The following is a 12,527-nucleotide window of genomic DNA, read 5'->3' as shown; positions in this document are numbered from 1 at the left end:
CCATATGTGTAAGGCGCGACGCTGGTAGAGACGAGAAGCAGGTACAGGGAGTGAACATTTAATTATCAACCAACATTGAACAGGACATGAACACATAACGACATTAACGCAGACACAGGGAACAAATGGGGGAGCAGACAGTTATAGACGGGCAATCAACAAAGGGAAGGAGTCCAGGTGAGTCCTATGAGCGCTGCTGCATGTAGCGGGAGCAGCCGTGACAATATGACTGGACAATAATCAAGGTAAGATAAAACTAGAGCCTGCAGGACATGCTTTGTGGAGTGTGGTGTCAAAATATCTTTATTACAGACAGACCTCTCCCCAGACCTCTCAACCATTTTGTTACGTTACAGCCTTATTCTAAAATGGATTTAAAAAATATTCCTCATCAATCTACACACAATACCCCATAATGACAAAGCAAAAGCAGGTTTTTAGAAATGTTTGCAAATGTATTAAATAAAAAATGCAAATATCACATTTACATAAGTATTCAGACCCTTTACTCAGTACTTTGTTGAAGCACCTTGGGTAGTGTGTCTCGAGTCTTCTTGTGTACAAGCTTGGCACAACCTGTATTGGGGATTTTCTCCCATTCTTCTCTGCAGATCCTCAAGCGCTGTCAGGTTAGATGGGGAGCGTCGCTGCACAGCTATTTTCAGGTGTCTCTAGAGATGTTCGATTGGGTTCAAGGCCAGGCTCTGGCTGGGCCACTCAAGGACATTCAGAGACTTGTTTTTTAATTTATTTATTTTAACCTTCATTTAACTAGGCAAGTCAGTTAATTAAGAACAAATTCTTATTTACAATGACAGCCTACCAGAAGGCCTCCTGCGGGGACGGGGTCTGGGATTAAAAAAAAAAAATATGGCACAAAACACACATGACAAGAGAGACAACAAAACACTACATAAAGAGAGACCTAAGACTGTTGTTGTGTGGCAGCAACACATGGTAGCAACACATGACAACACAGAATGGTAGCAACAAAACATGACAACAACATGGTAGCATCGCAACATGGCAGCAGCACAACATGGTAGCAGCACAAAACATAGTACAAACAATAATGGGCACAGACAACATCACAAAGGTCAAGAAGTTAGAGACAATACATCACACAAAGCAGCGTGATGGCTGCTTTGCGTGATGTATTGTTGTCTCTAACTTCTTGACCTTTGTTGCTACCTCAATGAGGACCTTTAAGGTTGCAGTGACAGATCCATAACCTTAGCGGAAACCAGATTGTATACCAGAGAGGATACTATAGATATCAAGAAAGCCAGTCAGTTGATTATTGACAAGTTTTTCCAACACGTTTCATAAACAGGGCAAAATAGAAATAGGCTTATAACAGTTAGGATCAGCTTGATCTTCCCCTTTAAATAAAGGATGCACCGTGGCTGCCTTCCAAGCAATGGGAACCTCCCCAGAGAGGACAGACAGCCTTGGCGATGATAGGGACAGCAACCTTAAAGAAGAAAGGGTCTAAACCATCTGACCCAGATGTTTTTTGGGGGTCAAGTTTAAGGAGCTCCGTTAGCACCTCAGACTCAGTGACCGCCTGCAGGGAGAAACTTTGTAGGGGAAAAAGAGGGAGGAGTATCGGGGCTTGTTGCATTAGAAGAGGTGGGAGATGAGTAAATGTTGGATGGGCAAGGGGGCATGGCTTAGTCAAATAGGAATTCTGACTTAATGAAGTGGTGATTAAAGAGCTCAGCCATGTGCTTCTTGTCAGTAACAACCACATCATCAACGTTAAGGGACATGGGCAGCTGTGAGGAGGAGGGTTTATTCTCCAGGTCTTTAACCGTTTTCCATAACTTTTTGGGGTTAGGCCCAGAGAGAGAGAACTGCTCCTTAAACTAACTTTGGCCTTCCGGATAGCCTGAGTGCACTTATTTCTCATTTGCCTGAACGTGAGCCAGTCAGCCTGTGTATGCGTGTGCCGAGGCTTTCGCCAAATGCAATTCTTGAGGTGGAGTAACTCTGCAAGATCACGGTCGAACCAGGGGTTGAACCTGTTTTTAATTCTCATTTTCTTTATGTTGCCGTGTTTGTTAACAATACCACTGAAAATATTAAAAAAGAAGGTTCAAGTGTCTTCAACAGAGGGGATCAAGCTGATCCTATACCAATTTACAGAGGCCAGTCATGAAGGAAGGCTTGTTCATAAAAAATGTTGATCACAATGATCACTAAGGTCACTACAGAGACACCAGACTGATACCTATCAGGATTATTTGTGAGGATAACATCAAGGAGAGTAGCCTTTTCTGGGTGTTTGGAGTCATACCTTGTTGGATTGGTGATCTGAGAAAGATTTAGGGAGTCCCATTGCTTTAGGACTTGGTCAGGTGGTTTAAGCATGTCCCAGTTTAGGTCACCTAGGAGGACAAATTCAGACTTAGTGTAAGAGGCCAGGAGAGAGCTTAGGGCAGGTAGGGTACAGGCCGGTGCTGATGGAGGACGATAACACCCAGCAACAGTCAACAAAGAGTTACTGGAAAGTTTAATGCTTAAAACCAGCAAATCAAATTGTTTGGGGACAGACTTGGTGGAAACAACCGAGCCCTGAATGTGATCCTTGGTAAAGATTGCCACTCCCCCAACTTTGGAAAATCTGTCTTGCCGAAAAAGGTTATAACCAGAAAGGTTAACAACAGTATTCAAAACACATCTGGATTGGAGCTGGGAGCCCACACTTTCAATTGATCCATTTTAGGTAATAAGCTTTTAGTGTTAACGTGCAGAAAACCCAGGCTTTTACGAGAGCAGTTCCAAGCCACTCCTGTGTTGTCTTGGCTGTGTGCTTAGGGTGGTTGTCCTGTTGGAAGATGAACCTTCGCCCATTCTGAGGTTCTGGACGCTCTTGAGCAGGTTTTCATCAAGGATCTCTCTGTCCTTTGCTCCGTTCATCTTTCCCTCAATCCTGAGTAGTCTCCCAGTCCCTGCCTCCGAAAAACATCCCCACAGCATGATGTTACCACCACCATGCTTCACCGTAGGGATGGTGCCAGGTTTCCTCCAGACGTGACATTTGGCATTCAGGCCAAAGAGTTCAATCTTGGTTTCATCAGACCAGAGAATCTTGTTTCTCATGGTCTGAGAGTCCTTTAAGTGCCCTTTGGCAAACTCCAAGATGGCTGTCATGTGGCTTTTACTGAGGAGTGGCTTCATTCTGGCCACTCTACCATAAAGGCTTGATTGGTGGAGTGCTGCAGAGATGGTTGTCCTTCTGGAAGGAATTCTGGAACTCTGTCAGAGTGACCATAGGGTTCTTGGTCACCTCCCTGACCAAGGCCGTTCTCCCCCAATTGCTCAGTTTGACTGGGCTGCCAGCTGTTGGAAGAGTCTTGGTGGTTACAAACTTCTTCCATTTAAGAATGATGGAGGCCACTGTGTTCTTGGGGACCTTCAATGCTGCAGACATTTTTGGCCACCATTCCCCAGATCTGTATCTCGATCTGTATCTCGACACAATCCTGTCTCGGAGCTCTACGCACAATTCCTTCTACCTCATGGCTTGGTTTTTGCTCTGACATGCACTGTCAACTGTGGGTGCTCAAATAGATAGGTGTGTGCCTTTCCAAATCATGTCCAATCGATTAAATTTACCACAGCTGGACTTCAATTAAGTTATTCTAGTCTCATAGAAAATGGTCTGAATACTTATGTAAATAAGGTATTTCTATTTTTTAAAAACCTGTTTTCAATTTGTCTTTATGGGGCATTGTGTGTAGATTGATGAGAAACATTTTTTATTTGATCCATTTTAGAATAAGGCTGTAACGTAACAAAATGTGGAAAAAGGGAAGGCGTCTGAAAACTTTCCCAAGGCACTGTATACAGTAACACCTCCCCCTTAAGATTTTCCTATCTCTTCTATATATGTTATATCCTTGTATTGCTACTGCTGTATCATCAAATGAAAAAAAATCTAAGTGAGTCTCAGAAATGGCCAATATATGAATGTTATCTGATGTTAGCAAGGAATTGATTTCATAAACCTTGTTCTAAGGGTACAGACAGTTGAAGTCGGAAGTTTACATACACTTAGGTTGGAGTCATTAAAACTCCACAAATTTCTTGTTAACAAACTATAGTTCTGGCAAGTCGGTTAGGACATCTACTTTGTGCATGACACAAGTCATTTTTCCAACAATTGTTTACAGACAGATTATTTCACTTATATTTCAATGTATCATAATTCCAGTGGGTCAGAAGTATATTCCCCTAAGTTGACTGTGCCTTTAAACAGCTTTGAAAATTCCAGAAAATGATGCCATGGCTTTAGAAGCTTCTGATAAGCTAATTGACATCATTTGAGTCAATTGGAGGTGTACCTGTGGATGTATTTCAAGGCCTACCTTCAAACTCAGTGCCTCTTTGCTGACATCAAGGAAAAAAATCAGCCAAGACCTCAGAATTTTTTTTATAGACCTCCACAAGTCTGGTTCATCCTTGGGAGCAATTTCCAAACGCCTGAAGGTACCACGTTCAACTGTACAAACAATAGTACGCAAGTATTAACACCATGGGACCACACAGCCGTCATATCGCTCAGGAAGGAGACGCATTCTGTCTCCTAGAGATGAACGTACGTTGGTGCGAAAAGAGAAAATCAATCCCAGAATAACAGCAAAGGACCTTGTGAAGATGCTGGAGGAAACCGGTACAAAAGTGTCTATATCCACAGTAAAACGAGTCCTATATCAACATAACCTGTAAGGCCGCTCAGCAAGGAAGAAGCCACTGCTCCAAAACCACCATAAATAAGCCAGACTACGGTTTGCAACTGCACATAGGGACAAATATCATACTTTTTGGAGAAATGTCCTCTGGTCTGATGAAACAAAAACAGAACTGTTTGGGCATAATGACCATCGTTATGTTTGGAGGAAAAAGGGGGAGGCTTGCAAGCCGAAGAACACCATCCAAACCGTGAAGCACGGGGGTGGCAGCATCATGTTCTAGGGGTGCTTTGCTGCAGGAGGGGCTGGTACACTTCACAAAATAGATGGCATCATGAGGTAGGAAAATTATGTGGATATATTGAAGCAACATCTCAAGACATCAGTCAGGAAGTTAAAGCTTGGTCGCAAATGGGTCTTCCAAATGGACAATGACCCCAAACTTACTTCCAAAGTTGTGAAAAAATGGCTTAAGGACAACAAAGTCAAGGTATTGGAGTGGCCATCACAAAGCCCTGACCCCAATCCTATAGAAAATTAGTGGGCAGAACTGGAAAAGCATGTGCGAGCAAGGAGGCCTACAAACCTGACTCAGTTACACCAGCTCTGTCAGGGGGAATGGGCCACAATTCACCCACCTTATTGTGGGAAGCTTGTGGAAGGCTACCTGAAACATTTGACCCAAGTTAAACAATTTAAAGGCAATGCTACCAAATACTAATTGAGTGTATGTAAACTTCTGACCCACTGGGAACGTGATGAAAGAAATAAAATCTGAAATAAATCATTCTCTCTACTATTATTCTGACATTTCACATTCTTAAAATAAAGTGGTGATCCTAACTAACCTAAAACAGGGAATTTTTACTAGGATTAAATGTCAGGAATTGTGAAAAACTGAGTTTAAATGTATTTGGTGTATGTAAACTTTCAACTGTATATGTATTATTTCTTACATTGTTAGCCCAGAAAACCTTGTGTTATTACATACAGCCGGGAAGACCTATTAGATATCAAAGAGAGGTCAACTTACCAGCACAACCAGCACTACGACCAGGAATATGACTTTCCCAAAGCGGATCCTTTGTCTGCACCTCCCAGGGCATTTGAAGTGATTCCAGAGGCCTACCCAAAACAACGCCGTCGGAGGAGGAGAGGGTGCCGGAGCGGACTTCTAGTGAGGTTTCGGATGCGCGCACACCACCCACTACTTCCTTATATGTTACTCGCTAATGTCCAGTCCCTCGTTAACAAAGTCGATGAAATTAGGGCAAGAGTTGCTTTCCAAAGAGGTATCTGGGATTGTAATATACTCTGTTTCACTGAGACATGGCTAGCAGGGGACATGCTGTCGGAGTTTGTACAGCCAACCGGATTTTCAGTGCATCGCGCCGACAGGAACAAACATCTCTCTGGTAAGAAGAAAAAAAGTTTGATTCCTCACAATCAAATGTCGACTGTATTAACTCCCAAGAGAACTCTCCCCGGTTATCGTCACAGCCGTGTATATCCCCACGCAAGCAGATACCAAGACGGCCATCAAGGAACTTCACTGGACTTTATGCAAACTGGAAACCCTATATCCTGAGGCTGCATTTATTGTAGCTGGGGATTTTAACAAGGCTACCTAAATTCTATCAGCATATCGATTGCAGTACACGAGCGAGTAACACACTCGACCACTGCTACCCTATATTCCACAATGCATACAAGGCCCTCCCCCTCCCTCGTTTTGGCAAATCTGACCATGACTCCATCTTTTTGGCCCCCTCCTATCGGCAGAAACTAAAACAGGAAGCGCCCGTGCTTAGGTCTATCCAACGCTGGTTTGACCAATCGGATTCCACGCTTGAAGATTGCTTCGATCATGTGGACTGGGCTATGTTCCGGGTAGCCTCAGACAATAACAGTGACGTATCGCTGACTTGGTGAGCGAGTTTATAAAGGAGTGTATAGGAGATGTTGTACCCACTGTGACTGTTAAAACCTTCCCTAACCAGAAACCGTGGATTGATGGCAGCATTCGCACAAAACTGAAAGCACGTACAGTGCCTTGCAAAAGTTTTCATCCCCCTTGTCATTTTTCCAATTTTGTTGCATTACAACCTGTAATTGAAATTGATTTTTTATTTTTATTTCATGTAATGGACATACACAAAATAGTCCAAGTTGGTGAAGTCAAGTGGTGCGTTCATATGTATTCATCCCCTTTGCTATGAAGCCCCTAAATAAGATCTGGTGCAACCAATTACCTTCATAAATCATATCATTTGTTAAATGAAGTCCACCTGTGTGCAATCTAAGTGTCACATGAACTGACACATGATCTCAGTATATATACACCTGTTCTGAAAGGCCCCAGAGTCTGCAACACCACTAAGCAAGGGGCACCACCAAGCAAGAGGCACCATGAAGACCAAGGAGCTCTCCAAACAGATAAGGGACAAAGTTGTGGAGAAGTACAGATCAGGATAGGGTTATAACAAAATATCCAAAATATTGAACATCCTACAGAGCACCATTAAATCCATTATTAGAACATTTAAAGAATATGGCACCACAGCAAACCTTTCAAGAGAGGGCCGTCCACCAAAACTCACAGACCAGGCAAGAAGAGCATTAATCAGAGAGGCAACAAAGACACCAAAGATAACCCTGAAGGAGCTCCAAAGCTCCACAGTGGAGATTGGAGTATCTGTCCTTAGAAGGTACTCTGGTCAGATGGGACTAAAATTTTGCTTTTAGGCCATCAAGGAAAACGCTATGCCTGGAACATACCCAACACCTCTCATCACCCCGAGAATACCATCCCCACAATGAAGCATGGTTGTGGCAGCATCATGCTGTGGGAATGTTTTTCATCGGCAGGGATTGGGAAACTGGTCAGAATTGAAGGAATGATGGATGGCGTTAAATACAGGGAAATTCTTGAGGGAAACCTGTTTCAGTCTTCCAGAGATTTGAGACTGGGACGGAGGTTCACCTTCCAGCACGTGAGTGATTTCAGGGGAAACATTTAAATGTCTTGGAATGGCCTAGTCAAAGCCCAGACCTCAATCCAATTGAGAATCTGTGGTATGACTTAAAGATTGCTGTACACCAGCGGAACCCATCCAACTTGAAGTAGCTGGAGCAGTTTTGCCTTGAAGAATGGGAAAAAATCACAGTGGCTAGATGTGCCAAGCTTATAGAGACATACCCCAAGAGACTTGCAGCTGTAATTGCTGCAAAAGGTGGCTCTTCAAAGTATTGACTTTGGGGGGGTGAATAGTTATGCATGCTCAAGTTCAGGTTTTTTAAATTATTTCTTGTTTGTTTCACAATAAAAAAAATATTTTGCATCTTCAAAGTGTTAGGCATGTTGTGTAAATCAAATGATACAAACCCCCCCAAATCTATTTTAATTCCAGGTTGTAAGGCAACAAAATAGGAAAAACGCCAAGGAGGTTGAATACTTTCGCAAGCCTCTGTTACATCGCATTTAATCATGGCAAGGCAACTTGAAACATGGCCGAATACAAACAGTGTAGTTATTTCCTCCGTAAGGCAATCAAACAAGCAAAGCATCAGTATATAGACAAAGTGGAGTCGCAATTCAAAGGCTCAAATAGGAGACGTATGTAGCAGGGTCTACAGACAATCACGGATTACAAAAAGAAAACCAGCCCCGTCGTGGACATCGACGTCTTGCTCCCAGACAAATTAAACAACTTCTTTGCGTGCTTTGAGGACAATATAGTGCCACCGACACGGCCCGCTACCAAAGACTGTGGGCTCTCCTTCTCCTTGGTGATGTGAGTAAAACATTTAAACGAGTTAACCCTCGCAAGGCTGCCGGCCTAGATGGCATCCCTAGCCGCATCCTCAGACCATGCGCAGACCAGCTGGCTGGTGTGTTTATGGACATATTCAATCAATCTCTATCCCAGTCTGCTGTCTGCTGTCCCCACATGTTCAAGATGGCCACCATTGTTCCTGTACCCAAGAAAGCTAAGGTAACTGAACTAAATGTCTATCGCCCTGTAACACTCACTTCTGTCATCCTGAAGTGCTTTGAGAGACTAGTCAAGGATCATATCACCTCCACCCTACCTGTCACCCTAGACCCACTCCAATTTGCTTACCGCCCAATAGGTCCACAGACAATGCAACCGCCATCACGCTGTACACTGCCCTATCCCATCTGGACAAGAGGAATACCTATGTAAGAATTCTGTTCATTGACTACAGCTCAGCATTCAACACTATAGTACCCTCCAAACTCATCATTAAGCTTGAGACCCTGGGTCTCGACACCACCCTGTGCAACTGGGTCCAGGACTTCCTTATGGGCTGCCCCCAGGTGGTGAAGGTAGGAAACAACATCTCAACCCTTGTAACGGATCTTCTTAGAGAAGTGGAGGAGTCAGGCGCAGGACACAGGAATGAAGGTAAACCAAAACGTGTTTACTAAAATTATTAAATCCATCTTCTCTTAAAAATACATAGTCTGGAGAAAACACCTCCAACTACACTAAACGGACAAACAATCACCGACAAGACAAACAGGAAATGCAGAGGTTTAAATAATGAACATAATTAGGGAAACTCAAAACAGGTGTACACAATAAAGACAAAACCAAACGAACAGTGAAACATCGATCGGTGGCAACTAGTAAGCCGGTGACGTCGACTGCCGAACGCCGCCCGAACAAGGAGAGGGGTCGACTTCGGCGGGAGTCGTGACAACCCTGCTGATCCTCAACACTGGGGCCCCACAAGTTTGCTTTCTCAGCCCTCTCCTGTACTCCCTGTTCACCGACGACTGCGTGTCCATACACGCCTCCAACTCAATCATCAAGTTTGCAGATGACACTACAGTGGTAGGTTTGATTACCAACAACGACGAGACAGCCTACAGGGAGGAGGTAAGGGCCCTCAGAGTGTGGTGTCAGGAAAATAACCTCTCACTCAATGTCAGCAAAACAAAAGAGATGATTGTGGACTTCAGGAAACAGCGAAGGGAGCACCCCCCTATCCACATCGATGGAACAGCAGTGGAGAAGGTTTGTCGGTGTACATATTACCGACAAACTGAAATGGTCCATGCACACAGTGTGGTGATGAAGGCGCATCAGCACCTCTTCAACCTCAGGAGGCTGAGAAAATGTGGCTTGTCACCAAAAACCCTCACTAACTTTTACAGTTGCACAATTGAGAGCATTCTGTCGGGCTGTATCACCGCCTGGTATGGCAACTGCACCACCCACAACCGCAGGGCTCCCCAGAGGGTGGTGCGGTCTGCACAACGCATCACCGGGGGCACCTGCCCTCCAGGACAACAGCAACACCCGATGTCACAAAGACAAAAAAGATCATCAAGGTCAATAACCACCCGAGCCACTATCTGTTCACCCCACTTCCATCCAGAAGGCGAGGTCAGTACAGGTGCATCAAAGCTGGGACAGAGAGATAGAAGCTGTTTTTTTAATCTCAAGGCCATCATATTGTTAAATAGCCGCCACTAGCACAGAGAAACGGCTGACTACCAAAGACTTGATATCATTGGCCACTTTAATTAATGGAACACTAGTCACTTTAATGCCACTTTAAGAATGTTTACATATCTAGCATTACTCATCTCCTATACTGTATCCTTCACCATCTATTGCATTTTAGCCGCTCTGTCACTGCTCATCCATATATTTTATACTTACATATTCTCATCACATTCCTTTACTAGATTGTGTGTATTAGGTTTTGTTGTGGAATTGTCAGATATAACCTGTTAGATACTGCTGCACTGTCAGATCTAGAAGCATTTCGCTACACTCGCAATAACATCTGCTAACCATGTGTATGTGACCAATAAAACTTGATTTGATATATTCATATGGGCAATTTTCAGCCCTTTCCTGGGTAGCTTATATAACAGAGATAGACATAATATGGAAAAGAGCAAACAAAACAAGATAAAAAAATATACATTAATCAGTTGTGTGTAAGTATGTGTGTGTTGCAGGGTTGAAGCTACAACCCATAGGCTTGGCTGTCTCAACACTTCCAGGCTTTTGGGAGGGAGGGTGGACAATGAGCCTGTCATAGCGGATGTAAGCAATGTCCCCACGCGCTCTGGCATCTTTTATGGCTGGAATAAGTTCTTTACTCTTCTGGCACACAGCTTCCGGATGGTCCTCGTTGAGGAAGATATACTGTACGTTCCTCTCAAGTTCTTGGCTCTTTCCAGAACAGCTACCTTGACCTTGAACCTCAGGAACTTGACCGATATCGGCCTGGGCATGTCACCTGGGCCAGTGGTGGGTTTTCCAGTTCTGTGGGAAAACTCCACCTCAATCTTCCTGTGGTCCATCTTCAGTTTCTCCAAGATCATTTCCCTCACTTTGTCCTCAGACTCCGTCCAGGTCTCGTGGAGATTCTGCAATTTCGTCTACAACCGTGTTGTTCCTCCTTGCTTGTCCTTCGAGATCTGATTTCCCTCTCATTGTTATCATGGATTCACATACAGAACTTATGTCCTTTCTCAATGACTTACAGATTGCTGCATCTTGCCTTTCTCCAGTTTAAACTCATCAAACTGACCCTGGGAGAACTGCAAACTGTTCTTTAGGCCCTAGACCTCTGGTCAGGTCGTCCATTCTTTTATTAGTTGGATCCACCAGTATTTGGACAAAACACTTGAAGCTATTTTCTTGTTGTTGTAACAACTGCTTGTAAAAATATTTTTGTCTGTTTAAAAGATCCTTCAGCGTAGGTTACGCTGTTACTCCTAGCAGTTCCAGACAGGGCAGGTCGCAGGGAAAATTGAAAACAACAAGTATCTAGACAGCCACAAGCCCGGGACAATCTGTGGTCCCAGCCACAATGGCTAACCGCGTTGCCAGCTGCATTCAAGCCCTCAAGAAAACCCTGCTAGCTTGATAGGCAGCTATGCCAAGCAGCTCCTCAGACCCACCCTTGGTCGGCAGGATCACTGGACAAATAGTAGCGGGGTGAGCAACTGATGCCAACCGCATCGCGGGATGAAAACTCAAAATGTTTAGTATCCATGTTTACTGTGTTACAATTGAATTATAATCCATCAATGGTCACTGTAATATACAGTAAACTAGTGTTTTTCATCTCTTCTAGCTGGCATAATATGGGCTGTTATGGTTTGCAATGTTAATGACAAAGGATTAGTGATCTACTAGTGGTACACATGACAAAATGTTTACCATCCATTTAAATGTGTTAAAATTGTATTATCACTCAAATTTAAATTGTAATAGGACAGAACGAGTATTATTCAAATTGTGTAGCTGGCAAATACAGACATGTTATGCTTTGCAATTGTATTGAGAATGTATTAGTGATCTACTATTGGCAGACGTGAAAAAAACATTACCATCCATTTCTACTGTGTTAAAATTGAATTATAATCATTAAATAGTTTACTGTAATATACAGTAAACTTGTTCTTCCAATCTTGTAGCTGGCATAATATGGGCATTTTATACTTTGAAATGATGAATGATATACTGGTGGCACACGTGAAAAAATGTTTACCATCCATTTTTACTGTGTTCAAATTGAATTATAACCCCCCAAAAATCACTGTAATATACAGTAAACTAGTTTTTTCCAATGTTGTAGCTGGCATATAATGGGCATATTATACATTGCAATTTTAATGACAATGGATTAGTGATCTACTAGTAGCAAATGTTTACCATCCATTTTTATTGTGTTAAAATGTAATTACAAATCCCTCAGCTCACTATATTAGGACAAAACAAGTATATTTCCAATGTTGTAGCTGGCATAATATGTGCATGTTATGCTTTGCAATGT

The sequence above is a fragment of the Salmo salar genome, chromosome ssa19, assembly GCF_905237065.1.
Source record: "Salmo salar chromosome ssa19, Ssal_v3.1, whole genome shotgun sequence".
NCBI lineage: Eukaryota > Metazoa > Chordata > Actinopteri > Salmoniformes > Salmonidae > Salmo > Salmo salar.
The sequence above is the reverse complement of the archived record's forward strand: the minus strand, read 5'-3'. Positions refer to the sequence as shown.